Source organism: Passer domesticus, chromosome 7, assembly GCF_036417665.1.
Source record: "Passer domesticus isolate bPasDom1 chromosome 7, bPasDom1.hap1, whole genome shotgun sequence".
In the NCBI taxonomy this organism is placed as follows: Eukaryota; Metazoa; Chordata; class Aves; order Passeriformes; family Passeridae; genus Passer; species Passer domesticus.
This window is the reverse complement of record NC_087480.1, coordinates 48,632,143-48,647,831: the sequence shown is the minus strand read 5'-3', so window position 1 is coordinate 48,647,831 and position 15,689 is coordinate 48,632,143. Positions and strand designations below refer to the sequence as shown.

The following is a 15,689-nucleotide window of genomic DNA, read 5'->3' as shown; positions in this document are numbered from 1 at the left end:
CTGCACAGGCATCCCTGGGCACCTTGGGAGTGGGGCTGAACCTGGGATGGGAGGGACAACAGAAACCTCTCTTATGAGCTGGGCTGTCAGCACTGGCAGGTAGCAAGGGATAAGTATCCCCAGATACTTCAAAATTGCCCTGGATTTCTGGCACTGTTGAGATAAATCACAGCATTTCTGCTCAGCTTGGGCTGAATCTCTAAAAGAGCTGAGGAAATTAGATCCAGACCAGGAGATGAGTAGATCTGAGGACAGGAAGGCCTCATTTATACATGATTCATTTTTAGAGAATTAATGAACTTTAAATCACCTTTAAATTATCTGTAATCAATAGCTTGGGAATATTTCTAGTGCTTTTATTCATGTACAGCAATTTTATAAACAAATAAACATGTTCAAAATATGAATAAACAAAACGAGGCGTAACAATGGTCTGTTTACATTCTCCCTCTTCCATCTGTATTTGTGGTTAGTTACAATGTTTTATAGCTGCCATAGGAAAAATGCAGACAATGAGGAAAAATATAAAGAGAAGAATATACTTGAAGAAAGATATTTAACCTACATTTTTATATTTAACCTACATTTTTGCATTACAACAAATGTGGCTTTAATTTTCAATATCTCCAGTCTCAGGCTTAGGACCTGAACTTTACATGGTTTTTCTGTAAAGACAAAGCTGATTTGCAAAATCCCAATGCACTCTTGTGTTCAGATTTCAGAAGTGTATCTGTGTTTAATATGTTTCTATTTATATGTTGCTGTCTTTATTTTTCCTGAATTGCTAATATAAACTGCAGTCTGAAGATCTGGCTGAACCACTGATACTTCTCTTTTGCTGTGTTCATAGTTCCCACCACTGATCCTCCACGGAGGCAGGCATAAAGAAATGCCCCACAACCACAAGAAGTTGTCAAAGATTTCTTTCCCTTTTCACCCTGTCCAATCAGCCAAACAATGAAGTGTAAAAAGTGTCAAACTTATTAATTTCAGAAAATAGTTGTACATATTTCTTGAAGAGATAATCTGTGTGGCCTGTACAATGAAGGGAATTGTACAGGAATAGGTTTCATAATTAGCCAGTCTGGATCAAAGGCAGCTCATAGCTTGAGTCTCATGGCTCAGTGAAAATAGTTTTCTTGCTTAGATATCCTGCAAGAATTTTTTTATTTTATTTTCCTTGCATATGACCTAATAACATTTGATAAATAATTTGTTTGATAATGTTCTTTCTCTGATGCCTGTCAAATTGTTTTACATATTTACTTCTTGTTTTGCTAGCTGTGGTCAAGCAACACCTTTTGTGGCAGAGAAAATTGCCAGTGACAGAGCACTGCGCCATGGCATGGTAGGGCATCACTCAGATAAGCCAAGATCAAATGAATTTATCTTGCCTATCTTTTCATGGCAGACACTGACCTAACCTGCCTGTCTGAGCTCTTGTATCTTGCCCACAGCTTTGTGTAAGCACAACTTCATGTACAGGACTGTCAAGAAATCCTCCGCTGGAGACAGTGCTGGCAAGTTCCCCATGTGTGTCAGAGAGCACCTGGATCTGTGTAACAACCTTTATTTCTTGTAGTATTTTCAAATACTCGGTCACAGGGTTCAGTAGCCAAGAGTCTCTGTCCCACTGGTTGTCACAGCAGTGTTGTCAGCCTCCTGCTCCCCAGGACAGAAGTCACCAGTGCATCACTTGAAATAAGTGCTGATTGCTGAACTTAATTACTTGGTCAATTAATAGTTGTCATAAAGTTTTACAAGACTACTTAAACATTCCTCTTTCATTAAACCCAGAACTGGTTGCCTCCATTTTAGCTGTAACTGAGGAGGCATAGAGAGCAGTAGGGAGATGCAGAGAAACAGCTGTACCATACAGCAGTGTAAGCACCTCAGCAGCCTGGCTGTGCACAAACTCATTTCAGTGGTGTAGCAATAAAAAGGCTGCAGATCTGGTTCTCATTTTTTGACTGTAAACAGCTTTAATTCAGTTTTGCTTTTGTTGTGTAACTTCCGTATTTGCATATCTGTGTATTTCTGCTACATGTTATGAAACATGGGCAGACTCTTTGTTTCCCAAAAGAGACTAATAATTAACAAAATAAACAGTATAGATTTTTAAAGGGTTTGTAACTCTAAAAGCCTTAGGGCTTTCTTCAAAAATGCAAGACCATAAGCTACTTACTCACCCTCATGTGCCTTCACAGCATGCCCTGTCTGACATGTTTACTTTTTGCCTATTTTATATATATTATATATATAAAAATAAGGTTTTTAAATTTAAAATATGCTGTTCTATTTTAAGACACCAAACACTCAAGAAATATCTGCCTGTCCCAGTGATTCTGTTCTGCTTCTGCTGCCCACTGCATCCCTTTTGACTGGACAGACTGCTTTGGTTCCTGCCAAAGGGGACACATGGCATGGCCTCTCTGCAGTTTCAGGGGTCCTGCTCAGCAAAACTGACCCTGCAGAAGGGCCCAAATGCTGGACCCTGGTGTGGAGAGAGAAGAAAGCTGCTGCCTTGTGTGGAAACCTGGAGTCTCCTCTCAGCATGCAGGTTTGGCTATTCTGACCCTTGGGCTCTGTTCTAGTTAGACTAAATGAGAACATCTATTATACATGAAAATTGTTTGCCGAGGGAGTAGGAGAGGCCAAAAGCAAACATTATTAATCCACTAAACATTACTGTACTGCAGCCAAGTTTGTAACAAACACAGCAGCAGGGGTGGTTGTTTGCTATAAATTGCCCTGCAATCATTTCCACAAGCCAAGGCTCGGTCCCAGCACGCCTGACACGCTGGTGGGGCGCAGGAAATGCAGACACAGCCTCCCAAATCCAACCCCCCCACACCAGGGCATCTCCTGCAAGGACAGGACTCTGCCTCCCTGACACTGCTCAAAAAGCCTGGCTGGTTCTTCTGTAAACCCCTGTATCCCTGAGGTTCCTTCCCTAACGCTGGAATTGTGTGTCAGTAGGACAGTGGTTTGCTGTGTTAGAACAGTGCAATTTTACACAAAGTTAATGCAAGAGGTCAAAGGAATAGTTATTGAAGAAAAGCTAAAAAATAGAAAAAAAAAAACAAACTTGAAGGCTTAAAAATTTAAACTGTGTGAAGTTTAATTCCAGCTGAGCAATTACAGTACTGGAGAACAGGCAGAGGCACGGCAGCCTGAGCCCACTTCACAGGGCAGCCTTTGTGGTGGAATTGCTTCTGGTGTCTCCACAGCAACTGAACATACCCTGAGCTCTCATGATGGGAGTGCTGAGCAATGTATTGGAGAATTTCTCCAGGACTCGGGGGCTCCATGCCAGCTGCCTGCCAGCAAGTCAAAGGAAGCTTTGGGAGCAGTTTCTCTGAGCTGGGAACCTTCTTTAAGGCATTCTAATTTAGCCTGGTGCTTTGCCTTGTCACAGGGGTCTGCAGGAATACTTCTGACTAATGAAATGCTCAGTAACATCATTGTGAGAAATTTTTTTAATGTATCAAAGCATCCTTGGCGTTATTAGCATAGCCACATAATTACCTGCAGAGAAACTTACACCCATATGTTAACGCCCATAAATTATTGTACAGATTTCTTTTATACCTTTATTTTCAGTTTCTGGGAAGGATACATCACTGGGTACTTAATATAGTCATTGCTTCAGCACATGTAAGCTGCCCATGCCTGCAGTAAAATGTTCAGGAGGCAGAGTGGTGCTGGCAGCGTCATCGGAAAGCTCAGGAAGCCAAAGCCTAACTGTGCTCAGGGTGTGATGCAAGAATATGATGCGCCTCTTTAATTTCACAAGAGGTTTCTTAAAAAGACAGGAATTAAAAAATGAGAACGGAGATGAACAAATTTGTGTTAGGCTGAGAAAAATTTGTGTTAGTATGAGAAAAAACCCTTTGAAGCAGGGAAAAAATTCTTCATAGTAAAAGTAGAGAGCCTGATCTGAAATTCCAAGCTAGGATAGCAATATCAGTGCATTGTAGATATCCTGATACCCTGAGTTGCTAGCCATATGTGTCACATATCTGACACTTTTTTATTTAGACTGAAGATACCAGATTATAGATCTAATCTTCTGAATTTTCTCATAATCCTCACAAATTTGGCATGAATGCTGTAAAAGAAGTGGTGTTTGAACCAAGAAATCAGTTGTAGCAGTTCTAGATCTTGGATTCAGACAGAATAATAAAATTTTTTGTATGCTTATCTTTATGGTCTTTAAATGATATATCCCAGTACTGAGAGTATGCTATAATATGCATATATGATAAGTTCATTTTACTAAAACTGTTAACTACAAAACATTAGGACTTGACAAATATATCTTGCTTTTTATAAAGAGCTGTGTTACACTTTTACTCAAGGTATTTTAGTAAGTCCTTTTGATTTTATTTTTTTCCATCTGCATTTGCTTGACATTTCTATACAAGGTATCTGCTGACTATTCTGGTTCTTTGTAAGTGGGATAAAAGTAAGGAACATTCTTCCCCTCCTTTGATCACTTTGTATCCTAGGAACTGCAAACTGATGTTCAAATGTTCAAAGCTTACAGGAGCAGAGCATAGTATTTAATGTTGCATGCTGGAGTGCTGGCAATTGCTACAAGTGGTTCACTGTAGTACAGTAGTTTCCAGCATTGCCTCATTTATTAATCATAGAAATGTTGCATGCAAATTAGCCAGAGAGTTGTGCATCATAATACAGTAATCCAAAAATCTGTCTTCACATGTATTAATGCTGCAAATTTCTCACATTATAGCACTGCATGGTTTCTCCATTACATTCCAAAACATGCCAAAAGCTCACTAAAAGCTGTGTCACCGAGTGTTTTCTTCTTGTTGCTTACTTATGACTTTCTAAAGTGTGAGAGTATTTAGCTCCAGGGCACTTTTGTGTCTGCCATTTTCCAGGGTTCTTTTTTGGGCTAATGTTCAGTCAGCCAAATATCAATATTTATCTTGCTATAATGCAGTTTAAAAATGTATTTTTTCACTGGTAGGAACATGGTAAGCACCACGGTCCTCTACTTCAGCGCAACTTCAGAAACTCTTCCCTGCTCTGAAAGCTGCTCCATTTCACATCCTGACCTTGTAAATCCTAGGCACTGTGCAAGGAAAATCTCATCTTTTAATCTCTCGCTTTCTAATTACTCCAAATATTTTTTCCAGGAAGGTCAAGGTGAGAATGAAGGAACTGAAAATTTTGCACAGAACATTTTGCAAAGAAAAAAACACTTCACAGCAGAGAGGGAAAATTTGTGCAGTTGTATTCCCAGCCGCTCACTAACCTGCCAAAAGATGGGAATAAACAGAGAAATGGCAGCACAAATGGTTTGCAGGACAAAGGAAGAAGAGAGAACAAAACAACTGAAGGCAAGCAAGAAAGGGGAAGCAAGGGAAGAGCAGAAGGAACATTATAATGGTCAACACCAAGGGACTCGGAGACCTTGTGTGGTGGGACAGAGAAACTCTTGGAGTTAGCTGTGCGAAAATCCAGTTAACAGGATGTTTCATTTGCTATGGTAGTTACCTAACATTTAAGGATTTTACAGATACAGTCTCCAAAGGCTACAACACAGAGATAAAAGCAAAAGGCATAAACTGAAGTGACTTAGCCAAGTGGTAAAAAACCACAGCGCAAACCAACACCCGAGAAAGTCATTGCCTCTCTGTTTCCAAACCTGCAAGAGGTGGGGTAAGGTAAAGTCAAATGCATTAAACAGGTAAAAGTAGGAGGGAGAAATTCATAAGCTAGGCTAACCAGTTTGAACCATACATATTTGAACAACATGCTAAACCATTTTTTTTAAAAGGAAGCTATTATTAAGGTTTAAAGCCAATGTACAAATACAATAAAAACAAGAGATGCAAAACATTCACCAGAGTAACTGCAGATAATTTCATTACAGCTGGTGACTCTAATGTGAGCTGCATTCACTCTTGTAGCATTGAGAGTACCACAGGCAAAAAGTAAATACAAAAGAAAGTAAAAGGAACATACATAGGGATTAGCAAACTGATGCCTTTAACACTTTGCTCTTGGGATCATTATTATTATTATGGGTATTTTGTACAACATATGGCCTTTTATTTTTAGGTTAAAAATCAAGCTTTGTTTAGAAATCTCCCCAGTTTTATGTTTTTTTCCGTTTCATCTCTGATCCTACTTTGCTCTCCTGCACTAAACAAACCATCACTGGTCTACTGTAGTAGTTTCTTACTGCACTGAGTCAAAATCAGCAATCATTCCTGGGTATTACTTACTGTCACTTGGCTCATGGTGGCTGTTTTGTCACCTCCTGGTCTCGGATCCCACAGAGGAATAATGGCAGCATAGAAGCTGAAGCTCTATAAAAAGTGTCATCTTAATATCAGAGGAGGAGCTAGGCATAAGGGGTTGGCTTCACAAATGTAAATATTTCATAATTTATTTAGCAACGTGGCTTTGCTTTTTCCCCCAGGCAAAAACTTTAATAAAGGAATAGGTCTGCTGCAACAAAGGAAACAACAGCAAAAATCAGAGACAAGGACACATCCTCACCCCATTAATATCAGCGGGAATTTGCCTTCATCTTCAGTGGGAACAGAACTTCAAAGACACGGGAATCACCCATACAACCCGAAGGGTAAAACCTGAACCTTCCATAGTGTCTGACACAAGCTGTGTTTGAGGGTGGTGGGATAGTCCTGACATGACAAAAATGTCCCCAGCAGGAGTTGCATGACCTTGGCCTGACCTTGTCCCTGGCACTGGCAGGTGGTGTTAGGACAGACCTCAGAGAGCCTCGTGCCTTGACAGAAGAACTTCTCTGAGGCACATGAGCTGGGCACAGGTGAAGCTCCTGTCTCTCTCTGTTCATGACGGCATTTTCAGTGCTCAAATCAGGAAGAAGTGATATCCCACCTTTATAGGTACATTTTTTTACATCTCAGTAGCTTAAGATATTCATTCAAAACCTGTCTCTGGCAGAATGAAAGCTGTGTCTCCTCAGTCCTGCTTTGTGTTGTTTGACCTGAAGAAGATGAGTGGTGTGGATATAAAGAATAGTTTCTTCTCTAGGAAGAATTAAGGTCTCCCTTAAAGACTAAGAACATATTTTGGGTGCACATGGCCTGCTAAATGCTGGGAATGGGGGAAAACCAGGATGAGGGAGCTCCTTCGTGGATATCTCTGCAGGTCTTGTTCTGGTACTCGATAGAAATTCAAAGAACAGAGGTACTAACAGCAGAATTAGTTTTCCTGTCCTTCCTTTGAATGATTCTTTGTGCTTCTTCCATTCCTGGGAATGCATAGTATGACATGGTATCAAGTCCCTGGATGAAAATATGTATAATGTACAACCTGGGGAGGTTGCTACACTCTTGATGAGTTTATTTGCTCCTTGTAGACCTACATTAGCTCTGTGAGAAAAATTCCCTTTCTGTCCCTCATTATTTACTGGTCACCAAAATAAGTCTGACAAATAGACTCTTTCAAATAAACCAGATTCCAAAGAACAGTAGGAAAACATTCCATGGGAGTGTGTACCCTAACTAAGGCCTCTCCATTGATTTCTAATTATATTTCATGTTTTGTATGGTGTTTGCACGCCAGACCACTGCAGCCATATCTGGAAAGCAATGGCAAGCACTTTAAGAAAGGCCCCTTTAAAACAGATGTGTTTAACAAACGTTTTTATGTTGGTGACTTTACATTTACATTTACAATGATTTTATGTTGCTGGGTGTAAAGAGTTCTATGGACAACCTTTAATAAACCCATAAATTTGACTACAAGCTCATGCATGTTTTCCATACATTAAATTTCTTAAGGAATCTGAAGCCTCTCCTGGAAAACTATAAGAATATTTCAAAACCTGTGCTTTTTACAAGTCAGACCCATATTGTATGTCAAAAATGTACAGCTGGGATTTTTTGAAAAAGCAAGCACTGCTCAGGTACAGAGAACTTGGGATTTCAATACTTTTTTATAATAAAATGTAGTATTTCTTTAATGTTAAATTCCTTGGTTTTCAGTGCCCTTATTGTTAACTACCAGCACGTATATAATCAATCTAAGAAAGGAGGAGCAGAGCATGTGGTTTGGCTGCTTTGAAAATCATCGAATAATGCTATTTGCGTCTGTGGGTTTAGCTCGGTAGTCCAACTGAAATGTCTGTCAGCTAGACAGATAGTACAGGAAAGGTGAAACACTGTATTTCAGATAAGAAACTAATCTGTATTTCATGGTCCCCATCTCCTGTGAGAATATAAGCCCAGCACTTTGTGGGATCAAGTGACACTCCTAAACATAACACTGCTGAGCACAACTGGTCTGATTGGCTCAGTTAGACCAGTGTGGTAAAGGCAAAGTGAAACTGAGCAGCTTTGTGGCCCCTACCACTTCTACCATAAACAAGGTGTCTTTCCTAAGCCAGGGAAGTTTCAAGGGCTCACAGCATTTGAAGTAAGTCCAGTTTAATTTAAATGTAGTACTGCATAAAGTATTACAATAAGATGAACAGAGTAAAAATTAGAAGAGCCAAACTCTAAACAAATTTATAAGTGCACTGTACAAATTAATACATATGTGTGCTAAGTATGCAGGAGAAAAGAAATATGTTTCCTCTAAAAGGATGTAGGTGTGGCTACTGCAGTGTACCAAGGAGATTAAAAAAAATCCTGTTGTTATGTTGTGTTTGAAGTATTAATTAGAGTCTGGCGTCAAGTTTGAATGATAACTATTACTTTATTCACACAGATTTTCTAAGCTTGAGAGACCAGTTTTCAAAAGCTCTCTAGCAAGGCTATTATCTTACCAGCATTACTTTGTCAGAAGAATCTGTGAAAGGTTCATCAGAAACACTGAGGGTGAGTCTGGTTTTTTCAGTATCTTCTCGGGAATTGCCTTCAAAAATGAAAGTCAGCCTTTCTGACAGCAATCTTTCATAATTACAGATGAAAATTATGCAGTTGGCAAATTCTCAACAGCCTTGGAAATTGGACTCAATACATTCAAAGGCACAAGCCTTTAAAGTACTTTCACACATAGCTATAGTATTTCACACAGTTAGCCAATATTCTCAATTAGAATACATGCTTTTGTTCTCAAAGAAAACCACCCATGCTATTTCTTTCACTGCTGTTACAGGTTTGTATCTGTTAGTGCTTTGAATTTCCTGATTTGGATACTCCCAAAAGGAGTACTTTAGATTCCTATAGCACCCTGTCCCAGATAGCTTAATACTGAAAAGGGTTCCAGTAAGTCTTGTACATGGATGTATGAACACACTATATATACAAAGAAATTTAGACCTGCAGAGCTCTGGTATTGTGAAATACAACATTCAAAAGTGCTTAGTTCCCTGAAGTATGATGGCTCTTGCATTTGATCTAGGATGTGCAGGAGTGGTACAGATAAGGTGTGTGCCTATGGGTGGAGGGATAAATAGTGTTTTATATTAACAGACTCAAACAGTTAATTTCCTTCCTTCTGTGGGTGCCCTTCCAGTACACTACAGCAGTTCTGCTGCTAAACGATTTTTCTGTTATTAGTCACAAGATTACCCCAGCTTCATGCTAAGCCTTTACCTAGGTTTAGTTATAAGGGTTTTCTTAAAACCTGGTGAAATGCTTTTCACCCTCAGTACATAGCTTGGTTTCTGGTGTTCTGCCAGTGGGTATGTAATGGACATATGCAATGGTATTTTCAAAATCACAGTAGGTGGAAGCCTGCTTTGAGACTACACTGGAACATCCAGTAGCATTGACATTTTAGGTAGTGGCTGTTAAAAGTTCTTGGAAAAGCAAGAAGTACTTAAAAGCCAGAGGGTTCAGGAAGTTAGCAGGAGCTCAACTGGCATCAAAACATGGAACAACAGAAAGAGTGAAGAGGACTATCTTCTGCAGCTTGCTTTTTGAAATGAGAAAAATGGAAACAATTTATGAATGCAGACAGGAAGGGAACAGCATTTTTCAAAGAATTTTGAACTGCAGAGCTGTGGAGTGCCTGCTTCTTCCTAAGGCAGAATAATACCTAGAAACTCAGTCAGTAGGTGAGGGCATTGCACTGAATCTCACCTGAAACAGCAGAGGTATCCCTTTTAATTTCTGCCAAGAGGCTTGAAGGAATGAAATATATTGAGCCCAAAGGAAAGGAAATCATAGTGTCCCCTGAAGGATGGACTGCTTCCTGAGGAGAAGGTGCTAAGGACATGCTGCTCTCCATGCGACGCTGAAGGGGTGCCCAGAGAAACAACAGAATGTCCAATCCTTGTCAGGGTAGCAGGCTGTTCCCAGGACTACTGAGAAAAATACAGCCAAAAGAACAAGTGAGAACAAAACTTTATTTTAAATATTAGCCTCAGCCTAGATAAAACTTGGAAAATTATACATTTAGTTGTAAAAAAAAACAAAAACCAAAAATATGGAATGACATGCTAAAAATCCTAAACAAAGACCTGTAAAGAGACTACAGTCATCTGAGCAGTACATTCTACTTAAGATTTAAAAAATATATAACAGACTTTGGTCTTGATAAATAACTTGTGTGCAGGATTAGAGCAGTTTTGTTGGGATCTCCAGCAATGTCATCACTCCATCTCTAAATGATTTTGCGGTTGGCGTCATATCAACAGTATCACCCCTGCAGGCTGTGTAACAAGCTAATGATGCAACACTTAAGGATGAAGGTGGAGGTGCTGGTAGAATGACAGTCCCACCACACACATACAGTAAGAACCAGCTGAGATTACATTACAGGAGGCTGCAGTCAAACATGGACCATTAAAAACACTGCTCATTAAAAACACAGACCCAACTAAACTGAATTTATATAAACTATCTAATTAACAGATTAGAAAGCCTGATATGACCTGTGTGATCTTCTAGTCTGACTTCTGGCGTAATGGAGAGCAGATTTTCCTGAACTCATCCTGTCCAAACTAGATTGCATCATCATAAGGGGGGCACATATATCTTCATATAAATATCAAGAGAAAATTTACCATAATTCTTGGTAACCCTCTCAATGGTTAATTATGGGTAACTATAAATTAAGATTGCAGTTTTTGGATCTTTGTCTGCCTAAACTAAGGCATGGATTTTCAAATGAATATTTACACCATAGAATGGTACATAAAGGGCCCCCATTAGCTTTCACTTTGATAAGCTAAATAGGTGGAACTCCTTGAACACCACATTAGAAGGAGAGTATCCTTTAGTCATATCTTATCTCTACTCTATAAAATCCTAATTTTTCATCATTCTTTTGAATTTAGGACCCAGATCCTGAACAACATTCCACCTTTCCTTACATCGGTACCAGATAAAGATGAAGTATAAATCTCTTTATCCTTTCTCAATATTTACTTGCTTGGGCAATCAAGAGTTACTTTCCATATTCTGGTCACCATGGCAGAGAAGCAGCAACTGTGATCTGATAAAATTTCTATTCAGTGACCTTGCTTCCCAGCAGAGGACTTCCTCGGAGATTTGCTGGGCCCTTGTTCTTTCTGGAATATATATTCTGCTTCTTTATTTTTATAAGGCAAAAATGCTCTCACAGTCATTTTGTAGAAGAATAAGATTCAAAGGGATGCATCAGAGGTTACCACAAAGTATTTGTGAAGAAGGAGACTGAGGACAGAACAGATCTCCTGAATCCCATACTGGCACTACAGCACTGCACATTTCCGTGTGAGGGTGAATGGCAGAGGCCATGGCCAGATGCATTTCAGCTGATGGATACAATCCTGGGATCAGATTGAATGCTGCCATTTCTTTCCAGATGTATCTAAAAGTCACCTGGTGAAATAAAAAACAGAGTCTGAACCTCCTGCCAAAGGTAACCATGCCATGCCTTCTCCTTCATAAATAATTCCATGCAAGCTTAGGAAATAAAGTATTTTTCCAAATAGGGGGGAAATGTGATCAATTTGGAAATAGAGACAAAGGAAATATTATTTTAGTTAATCCTTCCTTGTCAATGTGTATGTAACTTTTACTGAAATGTGCTTTTAATTCTGTCCTCTGTCTCTTACTGCAGAGAACAGAGATTGTCTCCAGCATCAGTCTGTGTTGGGTAAAGCATCAAACTTGTTGAACCATAGAGACCAGGTAGAAGAGATCTTGTGATAAAAGGTCCCATGTAAGACCAAATTTCATTATGAGTGTCATTTCTTTGTTCAGTCAAACCCTTGTGTATCAGTCAGGATTGGCTCTGACAAGCCTCCACTGTAAAATTATACAAAAGAGGCTGAAATCTAGGCCACAGCTAGAAACAATTCTTAGGAAGCTCTCTGGATTTCCTGGAGGGTAAGGTGTGGCTTTGTGTGTGGGAGGTAAATGCCAGTGTTTTTCTGTTACCATTAATTATGTACAGCTTGAGTTTCAGTAATCAGAGCTACATATGCATGCTGGAAAAAAAGAGTTTATCTTACACTGGGATTATACATTCCAAGATAAATGTCTTACATTGCTTTTATCTTTGTTATTTTGTGATTAGCACTTTTAAATGTCCAAAAGCATGCACATATTTTATCAACACATAAGAAAAAAATACAGTTACTGAGAGTTTGTAACATAAAAGAGAAAGAAATCTTGTACATCTTCATATTAGTCCACCAGTCTGTCTAACATTTTGGAACTACTTCTTGTACTAGCATTTGTTTTTATTAGCTTCAATAATTTTGCTTTTGATGTTTTTTGTGATCACTGCCAAATACAGAATATGCTTTCCAGAAAGTTATCCTGAATATATATTATATTATAATATATAATATTATATATATATAATATTATATTATAATATATATATTATATATAATTATATATATTATAAATACTTCTCACTTATTAGTAATGCCAAGTAAAAAATGATCCCAACTATTTTTCTCAATTTAAAATGTAAGGTATATACTAAGAGCCAAGTGTAATATAGCCAGACACTGAAATGTATTAAAACAGAGGAATATTTAAGCAGTATTTTGCTTATTCTCAATAAAATGTGTGTTGATACCATGGAGTTAAGAGCAGTCTTCAAGAGGAAGGGAATGACAGTTTCACTTGACACCTTTTACTTTGTAATAAAATTATCACCTTATTTCTGTAGTAGCACCTACAAGTTATGTTGCAATAATTTTGAACAAGGAGAAAATTCTTCTCTATCTGTGGGCAAACTGCATGCAGAAAAAGAATCAAAATTTTTGGTTATACCAAGCTCTATTTATTTCAGCAAAATTATTCCACTACTGCACAAATACGCCTTAATATAAAATAAAAGGAATTTAATAAATAAAATGAAAACACAAGGTGGCATATTCTGAGAAATAGCTGCCTAGAAATAAGTCATACTCTAATCTGGATTAACTCCTTCTTTTTCCATACATGAAGGAGTTTTATTAAGGCAGCCCAAGCTATGTGTAATTGCACCAGCAGAAAGATACAAGCATCACTTTCTGCGGAGAGAACCACACCTCCCAAGAAACACAAGTTTTTCTACATACCCACAAGGTTGATGAAATGTTGCCATTGACTGTCTTCCTTTTTACAAGGTAATTCTTTAGAAAAGGGTAGAGATTTCCGAAGCAGCACAATGAATTCAGTAAAATACCAGGCTGGAAACAGTAGATTCTTCTTCAGTACTTTGCCATGGGTAACTATTGGCTAAACTTCTCAAAAAGTCTAAATGTGTCAAAATACAACTTTATTGTCCATAGAATTTGTATTTGGGGAGGTATTCCAGTTTTCTACACTGGACACTTGAAACTCTAGCAACTGCCATTATCTTTTTTTTTTTCCCCAGCTTATATATAATTAATGCATTATCTAATATTTATAATCTGCTAACCAGAAATGCTGACACACTTGTAGTAAATCAAACACCCAGTACGAGCCAGGCCAATCTGTCCAGATTAAGATAATGGCCAGCTATGCCATCTTGATAAGTCCTGTGGGAAGAAATTATTATGTTGGTTATAACCACATGTTTACTACTGTGTTGACATCCATACATAAAGTCATTTTTTTAAAGTCAAATGAGTTGAAAACTGGACACTCATATGCAGCAGAATACGGAATTTCCGTAATTTTTAAATAATACATTTGCAAGGGTTTTTTTGCAAGAATTCCTTATAAAATGCCCTCTCTTTTAAATCCTCTCTCCTTTGCTTAATTCTTCCTTAGATTATGCAAATATTGCTCAGTCAGGGTTCCAAAAGCTTTGCTTCTTTTTCTTTCTCACGTGCACATAGCCACACAGACGCTCTGGACGTTTGACACAGAGCACTTGAACACATCACTACTCTTTGCACGGTTTCACCAAGAAGGTTGCACTATGAGCTGCTGCAGCTTCAAGGAGAGCAGGAGGGGAGTGCCAGGGAGACACAGGTCTGTCAGCCTCACCTCTGTCCCCAGGATGAGTCTGGAGCAAACACTGCTGGAACACATTTCCTAGCACTTGAGGGACACAAAGGTGACTGAGAGCAGATGGTGCAATGTGGCTTTACCAAGGGCAAACCTTTGATGGGAAGACTGGCTCAGCAGAGCAGTGCTTGCTGTTTACCCTGACTTCAGGGAGGCCTTCAGCATGGACTCCCACAGTGTCCCTGCAATCAAATGGGTGAAATAGGGAGTGGAAAAATGTGTAAGGTGGATGGATGATCAGCTGGGCTGTGCAGTGAAATGGGTGTTCATCAGCAGTGCTAACTCCACATAAAAAGGAGGCTGGTTACTAATGGTGTTCCTCAGGGACCCACACAGGGGCTAAAACTCTTAATGTCCTTTTAAATGGCATTCTCAGCATGTTCAGATGTGATACTTTTTGTGGGCAGGGGTGTCAGTACTCAGGAAGATAAAGCTGCTATTCAGAGGGGTCTTTGTTCTTTCTTGCCATTGTTTGCTTTCTTAAACCTAGGACTTTTTACACAAAAGTGTGAAGATTGTAAAGAACCTTTAAAAAGCAAGAGCACTACAGAATGAAAACTAAAAAAATTCATTTGGTCCCCTTATTGACCCATAGTACACCAAATATTTTTAAATACTCAGTCTGCATTCCTCATTAGCTGGGTGATGTACCTGGAATCTGGTATCTAGAATGATCCTGAGCATGAAGACATTAATTGTGAATCTAATTGAATATAGTTGTGGTTTGAATGTGTGGCGCTAAATATTTGTAAAATAACCTTTAGGTGCCTTACACTGGGCATTCTAAGTATGTTTGATAAATTTTGTTTTGACAGACTAGTTTAATTTTCCCATCTGTATAATGGACATCATGCCTTTTTCCAATAAGCATCTTAATGTTTGTACACAGCTCAGGTACTGTAAAGAAGAGCAACCCAGAAAAGCGTACAAAAATAAATTTTTTTGGTGTTGGTTATGGAATGAGGACAGGGAATTGAGAGCATATAGTAAGATCTAGTGTTCATCCTGAAATATTAAATAATACCCAACTTCATTGTGTATGATACCCATTTTATCCATTAGAGAGATTGCCCTGGGTGACTGAAAACACTGAAATTAAAAGACTGTAGACAAGATCCACTAAGGAATGCAAGCCTGTAAGTCTCAAACAGATGATCCTGAAAAACTGCCTACACACTTCCTGCATAGTCACCTGGTAATTTAATTAAATGCACCCCTGGAGAAACAGCTCTGGATATGCCTGAGTCTGGGAGCAATGTGGAAAGAGCTAAGTACTTCAGCATTTATTTT

The 15,689-nt window shown here is 38.8% G+C and overlaps 1 long non-coding RNA gene across 1 annotated transcript; it reads left to right on the top strand.

The window, feature by feature from the left end:
- Positions 1-2,567: 2,567 nt before the first annotated feature.
- Positions 2,568-14,988, top strand: LOC135305148 (uncharacterized). Its single transcript, XR_010366424.1, has 4 exons — positions 2,568-5,696; positions 6,458-7,933; positions 8,737-8,846; positions 11,255-14,988. It is a non-coding gene; the product is annotated as an uncharacterized LOC135305148 (long non-coding RNA).
- The last annotated feature ends 701 nt before the right edge of the window (positions 14,989-15,689 follow it).